The following is a 12,466-nucleotide window of genomic DNA, read 5'->3' as shown; positions in this document are numbered from 1 at the left end:
AGGGACAGGGCTTTCTCAACCCATGTATGCTATGGAACCCCATCCCAAGGGATGTACACAAGCTGTCCCAGGCTTTGAAACCCCACAGATTTGAACAGATTTTCATATAAATGCTTTCTTTGGTTAAGCTGCTGTTTTGTTTACTTTTTACTTCTGCAGCTTTGGGAATGTAAATATCCCTGTTGATGCCAACGCGTGTTGTGGGTGGAGAAATCTCCACTCTCATCACAGTGCGGGCAGAGGTGGATTTAGGACTGCGGTTTGGGCGCACTAGGCGCACAGCTTTGCATGCACTGCAGGGGACACCACAACTGTAATTTAGATTGGAGTGCAAGAGGTGAGGGAGGGGGCAATTTGGGGTGTGCACAGGGCGCCACTGGAATTTGAGACACCAAGGTCTGCCACTGTTGGGGGAGTGAAGGGATAACTCTCCCCTCCCTATGCTCTGTCTCCCCAGTAAGAATTATTTTTGGAAAAACAAGAAATGTAGATGCACATCAAGTTACCATTAGGCATTTGTCCCATTTGCACCAGAGAGACAATCTGGGCTCACAACATTCCCCCTTTCCTTGGAATGTTTTCTTTTGATAGAAACATGTAAGCTAGGAAATCCCCCTGCACAGAAATATGACTTGGAAGAATGAACTTGTTACATTTTTATGTTGTTTATTATGATTCAGTGAATGCATTTTGATGTTACTTGTAAGCCACCATGGAAAGACTTGTATACTGAAAAGCGGGATATAAACGATTATAACTGCATTTAATTAAAAACCAGTGGAGCAGCCATTCGAGAACATATAACACTAAGCAAAGGCATGCATCGGCAGGAATGTTTCCATCTACCGTCCAAAATTTAAGTTCTGGCAGGTCCTTTTAGTGGGAGAGTTGCACAATTCAGTTACTGTCAAAACTTGAGAGGGTTCAGGGCAGGAAATTGGGGGGTCTTGGGCATAGCCTGTTCATCTATTTTAATGTATGTTAGACCATTAATTCTTCACGGTTAAACTCTCTTTAATACTTTTCATTAAAAAACAAATCCCAGGGAAATCATTTTTGTTAAAAATACGTCCATTTCCTGGATTAGCCTTTGCTACCCTCACTTCTTAATTTAGACTTGGTTTTCGTTCCAAGATCAAGAATATTTTAGTCATTTTTAACCTGGAATTTTCCTTTTCCCCCAGGTCTCCAACAGACTGGATTTCCCATCATCATTACCATCACCTCCAAGAAATGCCTATCTTGTCATTTTTCTTTAGAAATCTTTATCCAATGCCTGAATATTTTGCCTTCTAATCCCATAAATACTGGGAGGGAAAACAGTGTCCAGAATGGTATTTTCCAGCTATTCTGTTCAGAACAAGAAACAGAGATCTGTCCTGTGAGCTACGGGAATCTAACCAAGGAATCTTGCACCTAAAATGAGAGGTTTTGAGACTCAAGCCCCGTTGGAAGTCATTCCTTATGGTAGGGGTAGCCAACACAATTCTCTCCAGATGTTGCTGGCCTGCAACATCAACCCCAGCCAGCATGGCCAGTCGTCAAGGATGATGGGAACTGTGGTTCAACAACATCTGGAGGGTCCCAAGCTGGCTCCTCCTGCTCTATAACATGGAAGGCCAACCCCATATTTGTCTGTGTATGTGGGGGCAGGGTTTGGCTACAGTTTCAAAACAGCAAAGGGAAGGTGCAGACACTGTAAAAAAATAATAATATCTAAATAATTCTATGGTTTGTCATTAGGCCACATGTACCAATGAGCCTTGGCATAGAAAACAGGTCCCTGGGCAATGCTGTGGGGAGGCCTAGCTCAAATTCTGGGCTGCTTAAAACATCATCCATAGGAGAAAAGGGGTTGAAAAGATGCCTTATCTGTTGCTTGCCTACCAGCAGCATTCCATAAACTAGGCACATTTGAGCATTATAGTTTCATTTGCTCCATGGTGCATCTTTAGTGCTCCTAGAACACATACTGCTGACAAAGGTCTGTATAGTTAAAGCTATGGTTTTCCCAGTAGTGATGTACAGAAGTGAGAGCTGGACCATAAAGAAGGCTGATCGCCAAAGAATTGATGTTTTCGAATTATGGTGCTGGAGGAGACTCTTGAGAGTCCCATGGACTGCAAGAAGATCAAACCTATCCATTCTGAAGGAAATCAGCCCTGAGTGCTGACTGGAAGGACAGATTCTGAAGCTGAGGCTCCAATACTTTGGCCACATCATGAGAAGAGAAGACTCCCTGGAAAAGACCCTGATGTTGGGAAAGGTTGAGGGCACAAGGAGAAGGGGACGACAGAGGACGAGATGGTTGGACAGTGTTCTTTGACCAAACTGTGGGAGGCAGTGGAAGACAGGAGTGCCTGGCATGCTCTGGTTGATGGGGTCACGAAGAGTCAGACATGACTAAACAACAACAAAGAACACATACTTTGTTTTATGGAGCAGCCCCCACCAGATCTCATAGGAACTCGCCATCTATGTAAACTTACTACTATCATAGGCGCCGACTCCATGGGGCTTGAGGGGGCTCGAGCCCCCTCAAAAAATTTTTTGGGGGGGCTCAGCCCCCCCAATAATTTCGGGCGCCCTTCCAGCAGAGCGCCGCCGCCGTCCCCCGCCTCCTCCCCACCTGCTCCTTCGCCAGCCAGCCAGCCAGCCGCGCGCCCTAATGGCGGGGGCTCCTGCCTCGCTGCTTCGCAGCACCACCGCCACTGCCAAGGCACTGCCGGAAATCCCCGCGAGAACAGGGGAATCCCGACTGGCCACACCTCCCAGCCAGCCAATCGGCTGGCTGGGGGGCGTGGCTTGCCCTATTTAGGGCCGGAGCCACTTTATTTGCATATTCATGAGCTTATTTATTATTCATGAGCTTTCCCAGGCCCCCCCAATATTTTTACTAAGTCCGCGTCCCTGACTACTATCACTAAGCGCCAGAACTCCTGAACTGCAGGACTCCATACCTCACTTTCGAGGCCCTTTTTCTTGTTTCAGTCTTGCTCAAATTTCCACCAAGATGCTTTATCCACAACCACCCTCTGAAGTTTGTTCTGAGCAACTACATTGCTCAGAACTTTTAACAGTCTTAGGCTGCAAGTCTGTACTCACCTAGGGCTGAGTTCCATTGAATTCAGTGGGACTTCTGAGTAGCCATATTTAGGTAGGATCTGACTATAAAGTAATTTTTAAGGGCCTCTGATACAAAATAGCATAAGCAAGGAGGAAAGTAATATATATGACGTAATAATGCAGACTAATCCTTTTATCTTCTTTTCCACTAGCTAGATGCTCCACTAGAGTGATTGACTCCAATAGTCTCTAACTCACGCAAATATATCTCCTGCCCAGTTACCCATTCAATTCAATTCAAGGGAAAAAGAAGATATGTATCTACATTACTCTGGATACTTGGTGTTGCTGAGGTGACATGGAAAGCTCATTTAGAGCAAGAAACTGCAAAGATGGAAGTTTTATAACAGTCACATCCATCTGATCCAAATTTAAAGCAAGAATTGGCTCAACACAACATCACTCCAGATACACTTTCCTGTCCAATGTGATAAATAATTGAGTGGCAAGCAAACTGAAAGATGATAGTCATGTGGTTGTTGAATTTGCTCAGCACAAAAAAAACCCCAGCCCTGTTGACATGTCTTTGGTTATACTAGCACAATTGTAAAATCAGAAAATGGAAAAACTCTAATATTTATACTAAATCATGTATCAAAACATGAAAATTTCCACTCATGAAAAATGGCCCGGCATATTTATAATGGGTCTTCTTTAGATGTAAAAGACAAAACTTCTGTATAGTCTTAGCAGACTGGTTGTCTGACAGACAAACTGTTCAGTATAGAAATGTGGCATTTCAGTTAGATTCAGTTAGATTTGTGGCTTCTTTTTTTGCACCATCATATAAAAACAAAGCATTTTCTGCATTGTAAACCATAACATAAAATAGTTTTAGGAGGTAGTGATACAGTGGTGCCTCGCAAGACGAAATTAATTCGTTCCGTGAGTTTTTTCGTCTAGCGAATTTTTCGTCTTGCGAAGCACGGTGTCGGGAAAGTTTTGGAAAAGATTCAAAAATCACCAAAGTCTTCAAAAACCTCAAAAACGGCTACCACACCGCGTTCTATGAGTTGCTCCTCAAGTCAAGTCACAACTGTATTAAGGGTGTTAAGAAAAAGGAAACAAACTTGCTAGACGTTTTCGTCTTGCGAAACAAGCCCATAGGGAAATTCGTCTTGCGAAGCAGCTCAAAAAACGCAAAACCCTTTCATCTAGCGAGTTTTTCGTCTTGCGAGGCATTCGTCTTGCGGGGCACCACTGTATAGCCAGAGATATAGTCAAATCTTCTAGAAGGAGCATAACTTGAGAGAGGAAAATAACAGGACCTAGGTATTTGGCACTAATTGCAGATGCCCACATTACAGTTTGAATAGCAGTATTATTTTGGGGTTCTCACCTTTCTAAAAGTTTTGAATGTCATCCAGTGAAGAGGATGTTTTCACCATCTTTAGAATTTTGAAATATTTTTTTTCCAACCTCAATGACATGGTGAAATATCGCAGAGCAAATTATGATGTAATCTTCCAGTTGGTAGCATTTTGCATTTAAAACGAGAAAAGCAAGAGTCCAGATAGTAATATAACATTAAATGAAAACTCTCTGTGCTCTGTGAGCTATTTCTGTCAGAACACTAAACCATGGTCTGGTGAGACAGGAGCCATCTGCTTTACCTTCGCCTGTGGCACTGCACATTGAGTGCTGGTTTATCTTTAAGACAAAGGGAACTTCGGACCAAGAAGTCAAATGTGGCCTTCCTAGCCTCTCCATGTGTGAGAAGTTAGCAACCAAACCCAACAAATGCATATTCTTCCTAGTTAGCATGAGAACAGGCTAACACCATAGAGCTGTATTGCTGATATATAGGTCCTCAGATCATAGAAATAGAATTGGTAGAGCGGGCTTTATGTGATGACATTTCAACTCCTCTCCTACAGATGAAATAGCATATGGTACTTCTTGTTTGTTTGTTTGTTTGTTTGTTTGTTTGTTTGTTTGTTTGTTTCTCTCCTCCTGTGACCAGCCATGTTGCCAGCATGACTAAACCACCTCTGGCACAACAGAACACTGTGACTGAAGCCAGAGTGCACGGAAACACCGTTTACCTTCCTGCCGCAGCAGTACCTATTTATCTACTTGCACTGGTGCGCTTTCGAACTGCTAGGTTGGCAGAAGCTGGGACAGAGCAATGGGAGCTCACCCCATCGCACGGATTCAAATTGCTGACCTTAGGATCAGCAAGCCCAAGAGGCTCAGTGGTTTAGACCACAGCGCCAACCATAGTCCTTTTATACTGTACATATAAGTATTTTGCCTGCATAGTTTTTACTGCTACTGTTGCTGAAAACCAATGCATGATTATAAAGTAAGTAAACTTTATTTTTTAAAACTTACTTTAGAAGTTGTCACCTGATTCTTTATTAAGCAGGGTAAGAAAAGGGAGCCAGCTTATTTCATAGGTCAACATGCTCAAAACAAGACTTTAAAGGCTGATTCCTATGCTTTTCATTTTGCTGCCAAGGATGAGATTTTGAAACTGTTCAACCTGCACATGTGGAAGCCTGGAGGGGTAAATTGCAACAAATATATCCTCTCCTACTCATTAAAACCCATCCCATACTGTGTGGCTCTCAGGATTATTGCCGAGCTATAATTTCTTCTCAGTCACAGCCTCTCTCTCCAAGGCAATACTACTTACCAGTCCTTCTAGAATTTTATTGCCTGGGTGGAACGTTTCCTTGAACTCTAATAATGGCTCTTGCTTGCCTGGATCGACAGCAGATGGGGTATGTGAATGTGTATAAAACTAGCCACCTGTAGGAAGGTAAAAATTGCATGTGTTGTTCTGCTCACTTCTACCTCTGGCTTAGCTACCACTGAAAAGTGGCCAAGAAAGAATGTCATCCTCAGTTTGAAGAAGGTTCCCCACTCTTGCTAAGGCACTGACCAATGCTAAGGCTTTAACTCAACCATGGGCAAAACAAGCTATGTAATACATAAAGGAAACCTTTTGATTAAGAACACTAAAGGAGAACTGAATAATTTTCTTTCTCTGCTTCTAGAATAAAACTTCCTACACTGAAATTATATTTTTAATTCTTCTCCTAATCGAAGCTTCTTTAGAAAGACCGTTCTCTCCAGAAGATGAAGGAAAGGCTGTGCCCTCTTTGGAGTACACTAAAGTACTTCAGATGAATGTTCATTTCAGTTAATTAAAATAACTGCTCTTGGGAAAATCAAAGTACTTATTTCAAATTAACTCGTGTACTCTGGCTAACCTTTCAGCCTTTGAAAGCTTGCCCAGTTGTTTGCTTAATGATCAACACTGGAGACACACACACAAAATCCTCTGGAAAATGGAAACACAAGAAATTCAGTTGTGATCATCTGCTAAATTATGCTCCCTGTGTGTGAGAGGAACAGGACCTAACTTTTTCCCTAGTGAAGATTTATTAAAAACCATGCATACTGTATACTTTTTTTCCTGAACTGGATAACTAATATAAAGAATCATTAATCAATGCATATTTATAGAGCTGGAGTTTTTGGGATTTTGTTTTTGTTTTGTTTTTTTACTAATGGAGCATAAAAAGTAGATGTGAAGAGAGAACTTTACACTCAGAGTGTAATTGTATCCTAGGAACTATTTAAAGACAGCTGCATTTTAGCAAGCCTCCAGGGTTTAATTGGTAGCTTAAACAGCTGAAGATTTAACTGATTAATCTGCATGGACCAATTTTAATCAGCTAGTCAGAATGTTTAGAGAGGACATCCTTATTTGTATGCTGTTTCGTTGTGGTACGTTACTGATATAAGGGGAGGGGGGACTGCTCTTTTTCCCTTAAGAAAAGGTTAGGCTGACATTTGGGTTTTAAAAAAATGTGAACAAAGACTTGTGTGCACGTTCAGATATTGGTCAGACATAAGGGGGAAAAGGATGGAGGGAAATAATTTAGAGATATATGTGTGAGTGTGGCTCAGCTCTGGCACCACAGCAAACCATGGCCAAGAAAGCTTCACTTTCATCAGTCTGGATTGGCAAACTAAAGTCAGAAACCATGGATTGAAGTGGATTTTGCATTTAAGTGTTGTTGTCGTTTTGTTGTTGCTACTGTTGTTTGGCATGGTAAACCATTGATATGATAGTTGTTGCCCTACGGAAGCCGCTGGATCAGTGAGCAGAGAAAGAATGACACACAAAGAGTTCTAAACCAGGATTTGGTTTTATGTTTGGAAGCTTAAGCTACAGTTGGCACAATTCTGGAATTCAGTCCATTATGCATGTCAGCTAATATGGTGCCCTGCAGAAGTTACTGGACTCTCATCATCCCAAGTTGGAGCTGCATCTGGAGAGAGTCCAGCAACATCAGAGGGAGGACCAGATTGGGGGCACACTTGATGTGTGCAGTAGATGGAGTTTTGCAAGGTATAAGAGAAAGAAAGAAAGAAAGAAAGAAAGAAAGAGGAAGTGTTTATTGGAGGGAAATGGAGTGCAGCTGTAGATATGCCCAAAAATAAACTTCTAAAGCTTTTCTAACCAAGGAAGAACACTCTGATAATTATGATGGAAGATAGGGGAAACAAAACTGAAATGCCAACAAAAACTGAGAAGATGCTAATGAAGTGTTTATTGGCAGGGACCATAGTGGAATCATTATGCCAAACATTAATTCCTAAAGCTTTTCTTTAAAACCATACACACACACACCCTGATAATGACCGTGGAAGATAAACAAAACAAAAACTGAAATGAAAGGCACTATGAAACATCCAAACTACCATAAAGAACATTATAGTAAAGTTTGTATCTGATATTCACTTTATTTTTTTTAATTCATTTTGTATTTTTATCTCACCACTTGGACTTTTAGTAGGCTTCCCAAAGCAGCTTGCAGTAAATACCCAAGAATATTAAATATAACTGCATAGAACCACAATAAAACAGCAGAAGAAAAATTACAAGCATCAATAAAACCACGTTTAGACATCAAGTTAATTACGGACAGCTAAACAGCAGCTGCAAATTAAAATCAACCTACAGCTCCAAAAGCATTCCAATACAAAAAAGGAGCTTTTAAAAACCCACCAAAAATGGATTCTATTAAAAAAGAAGTCTGAATTCCATCTAGTAGGCTCCCCTAAGGAAACTGCAGAGTGAATAAAAAGTTTCTAATAATACAAAACACAATCCCCACATGATCAACATAAAGTGGTACATATACGATGCAATATAATGAAGCGAACAAACAACCTCTAATGTAAACACCTTTATATTATACAGGCACAAGAGTGCCAATACCGTCAAGTTACGAGAGGTCAAACTGCGTCCCACCATTATGAAGCCTGAATGTTCTACATGTTAATAAAACAAAGGTGGTCTAAACTGTTTGAACTTAAGCACGTAGGACCTATGTATTTAGTGCCATAGTTGACCAAATTTAAAACAGATATTTTGAGCAATGGCTGAGATATAGCAATTTCAACATTTTCTCTTCTTGCACAAATTAATTCTTCTCCTTTATATGCCTATTTTTTTCCAAGGCATAACATGCCAAACTTTCCCCCCTTCCCCCATTTGGCTTTGTAAAACAATCTGAGGGAATAGCCAAACTTTAGTGCTTCCTGTTTTGATTAAAAATACATTGTGCATTTATCATCAAGTTATAACGTTTTCATTTTCAAACAGTGCACCTCAGTGCATTTTCCAGTACTGCCACCTAGTGCAACAATCATTCAGTGCTTCTGTTACATCTCCCATGGGAAGCCTCTTCTCTAAACAAAGACGGCTGCCAGGAGACTGGCAGCACCAAACTTGTAGTCCCTTGGTTTAATTTAAATGTTAAACAGCAAGATCAAGATCACCCCCTATGGCAGTTCACAGGATTCCCATAAGAGTGCAGCATCATCACCAAGCACCTGTCTACACAATAAGAGTGGAACCATTAAAAATAGTATCCCCATCTCTGGCAGTTCAGAAGGATACCAGTGACAACTGCAGCCTCCCTTTGTTCCACACAATTGTTAATAATAGTGTGAGCTATTCAACCAAATAAGGCTTAGGGGTTTAGACAAATTCATGGAGGTTAAGGCTCTCGGTGGCTGACAGTGCCTATATACTACACCCAAGATCAAAAGTGGCATGCCTGTGAATTACCAGTTGCTGGGGAAGAAGTGTAAGAGGGTTATTGTCCTTATGCCTCACTGGGGGCCTTCTCCTGGGTGCCTGGTTGGCCAGTGTGGAGAAAAGAAGCTGGAGCTCATAGTCCTTTGCTTTGATCCAAAGGGCTCTCCTTACATTCTTAAAATGGCACTTTAAGGCACTACAAAATATAAAGGATAGGTATAGTCTATATAGGGTATATCTATATAGAAACAGGTATGTGCACTACTGCCCAACAGGTAAAGAAACAGTGGAATTTGCAGTTGTGAACAGTTTTGGCTACCAGCTATGCAAGGCAATCTTTCAAACAATCAATGACTCAACATATATTGAGTTAGATGACTTATGGGTTATTTGGTACCCAACTTAGTCAAGTGTAATAGTACTGTTACATGGTAATTGAATTATACTTCTCTTAATGAAGTACTGTGTGTGTGTGTGTGTCACACGCAGGAAAGGGAGGGAGACAGAAAATGAATGAATGAATGGACAAACAAACAAACAGCTGAAAATACAACGGGGGGGGGGGAATGCCACAGTGTTTAGCACTTCCAACAACAACACAGTCAGGCATCGACAGACAAGGAGTAGGGCGGCTCCCTCTGCCTCAACACTTCAAATGACTCAAGGCTGACAGGCTAAGTAGGCAGATGACAAATTTAAAGACCAGGGAGCCAAAGGGAAGGTAACTTGGGTGAGGAAAGAAGCAATAACATGGCCTGTGTTAATTAAGTACCTAGGCCAACCTAGAAGGAAAAAAGCTTAGGAGAAGCCCATTGGCAGGTCCTGTGATGAACTGGGTTCCTGACTTCTGAGAACAAAGGACTCAACAGGTCTACTCTGAAGTAGCCTGGCATTCTGTGGAACCTCAAGGTCAGAGGGGAGATCACCCCACTATGAAGTGCCACAGAGTCATAAAATGGCACCCAACACACAAACTACAGTAAATGTGCATTGAGTTTCAAATGGTCCCACAGCAGCTACGTCTCACCCACTGGTGAGGATGAGACCTAACAAGGTGTACTCACAGAAAAAGCAGAATACCCTTAATAATGCTGAAGGTATAGAGCAATTCTGCTTATAGCTTACAAGAGAGTTGTAACACTAGGAGCCACCCAACCAGAAGCAGCATGATCAACAGGGAGTAATTTAAAATAAGTGTGTTACCCACCCCAGGTAGGGGAAGTTTTCTGTAGTAGGTGGGGTTTTTTGCTTTTTCAGGATTGATGCTTCATGCCCATAATGATCTACACATTCAATAATAATAATAATAATAATAATAATAATAATAATAATAATTTATTATTTATACCCCGCCCATCTGGCTGAGTTTCCCCAGCCACTCTGGGCGGCTCCCAATCAAGTGTTAAAAACAGTACAGCGTTAAATATTAAAAACTTCCCTGAACAGGGCTGCCTTCAGATGTCTTTTAAAGATAGGATAGCTGCTTATTTCCTTCAAATCTGAAGGGAGGGTGTTCGACAGGGTGGGCGCCACTACCGAGAAGGCCCTCTGTCTGGTTCCCTGTAACCTCACTTGTTGCAATGAGGGAACCGCCAGAAGGCCCTCGGTGCTGGATCTCAGTGTCTGGGCTGAACGATGGTGGTGGAGATGCTACTTCAGGTATACAGGACCGAGGCCGTTTAGGGCTTTAAAGGTCAGCACCAACACTTTGTATTGTGCTCGGAAACGTACTGGGAGCCAATGCAGATCTCTCAGAACCGGTGTTATGTGGTCCCGGCGGCCACTCCCAGTCACCAGTCTAGCTGCCGCATTCTGGATTAGCTGTAGTTTCTGGGTCACCTTCAAAGGTAGCCCCACGTAGAGCGCGTTGCAGTAGTCCACAAATAAAACACACATCTCCACACATAAATAAAACACCACACATCTCCAGTACTTTGTCCTCCATAGGAAATACTTTTCTACACTCTCTGGATGATGGGGGAAGAGCTGGTGGGAGGAGGGGAAACAATATGACCAACCTGGAATGCACATCAGACTAATGAGCTGTAATTTGGCTCAGCAATGAGACTCATCTGACATCATCTTCATGTGTCCCACCCCAAAATAGGGGATTTCCTGCTGCTGTTTTACACATAACAAAAAGCATTAAGCATTTTCCAGTGAGTAATGATACTGTTTATTATGTCTAATGTGCAGTTTTATTGAGGGCTGATTTATCCCACAACTTGCATTTATCTTTTTGCCTTGAAGTGACCTTTCTCTGACATTCTTATGGTGAACGGGTTCGAGATGCACTACACTGCCCATCAAGCCCCAGTGTACCTAACGCACTGAGGTTTCTGAGTGTTGCTCAAAATGTGACTTCCAAAAATAATACCTTGGGGACCATGGTTGTGTGTTGCCGTGTTTGCACAGTTAAGAGTGATGCACTGTGCTTCAGAAATAGTGTGAAATAAAATCAATGCTCTGCATTAGCCAGTTAATATATGCATTAGAAACTCCGCTGAAGTACCATTTAATGGTATGGTTGGACTTTTTTGTTGTTTACCTCAGACAGCGTGCCACACAGAAGCCCCGTGTAGCTCCTTTTCTGAGGTTAGCACAGGAAAACTGGCTTCCTTTTAATGAGAAAAAACAAGGTTTCAGAAGGCTACAGAACTGTCTGTTTACCTTTTATCCACTGCAAAAACATTCAGTGAAGAATCTTTTTTACGTCACATGTTCAAACATACTCATAAATAGTGACCAATGGAAACACAAAAACCAAAAAGAAGTTGGCGGGGGTAGGAAAGTACTTTTCTAAATATCTTCAAGTAAAGGACAAAAATCAGAAGGACTAATGAAAGTTTTCAGCTGCAGAAAAAAACCTGGCAGTATATGGTATAGTTCTGGGAAGAAATAATATTTTCAATACTCATGAGATAACATAATTTTTTTAAGGTTGAAATATACTCAGAGTCGAGTTTGGATTTCATGCTCTTTATTCAGCTCATAGTAGTGAGGAATGAAAGTTTCCCCAAAATATCTGCTTTATATACAGTGGTGCCTTGCAAGACGAAAAGAATCCGTTCTGTGATTCTCTTCGTCTAGCGGTTTTTTCGTCTTGCGAAGCAAGCCCATTGACGGATTAGCGGATTAGCGCTATTAGCGGCTTTTAGCGGCTTAGCTGCTGATCGGATCAGCTTAGCGGCTTAGAAAAAGGGGGGGGGGAGGAAAAAAAACCAGCAGGAACTTGCAAGACATTGTCGTCTTGTGAAGCAAGCCCATAGGCAATTC

At 41.7% G+C, this 12,466-nt stretch overlaps 1 protein-coding gene across 3 annotated transcripts in view; it reads right to left on the bottom strand.

Moving 5' to 3' along the window:
• The window catches only part of FGF2 (fibroblast growth factor 2), a 49,403-nt gene extending 38,167 nt beyond the window's left edge, over positions 1-11,236 (bottom strand). The window contains exons 1-2 of one of the 3 annotated variants that reach the window (XR_014223152.1): positions 11,209-11,236; positions 9,221-9,386 (exon numbers count right to left, since the gene is read on the bottom strand). The gene's annotated coding sequence lies outside the window, so the exon portion shown is untranslated. Of the gene's footprint in view, positions 1-9,220; positions 9,387-10,397; positions 10,475-10,921; positions 11,184-11,208 lie in introns of those variants that run through there. The other 2 variants (XR_014223153.1, XR_014223154.1) reach the window with 2 other exon arrangements.
• Between the last annotated feature and the right edge of the window lie 1,230 nt (positions 11,237-12,466).

The sequence above is a fragment of the Podarcis vaucheri genome (genome assembly GCF_965113315.1).
Source record: "Podarcis vaucheri genome assembly, chromosome: 9".
Classification (NCBI taxonomy): domain Eukaryota; kingdom Metazoa; phylum Chordata; class Lepidosauria; order Squamata; family Lacertidae; genus Podarcis; species Podarcis vaucheri.
This window is presented reverse-complemented; position numbering and strand designations above follow the sequence as displayed.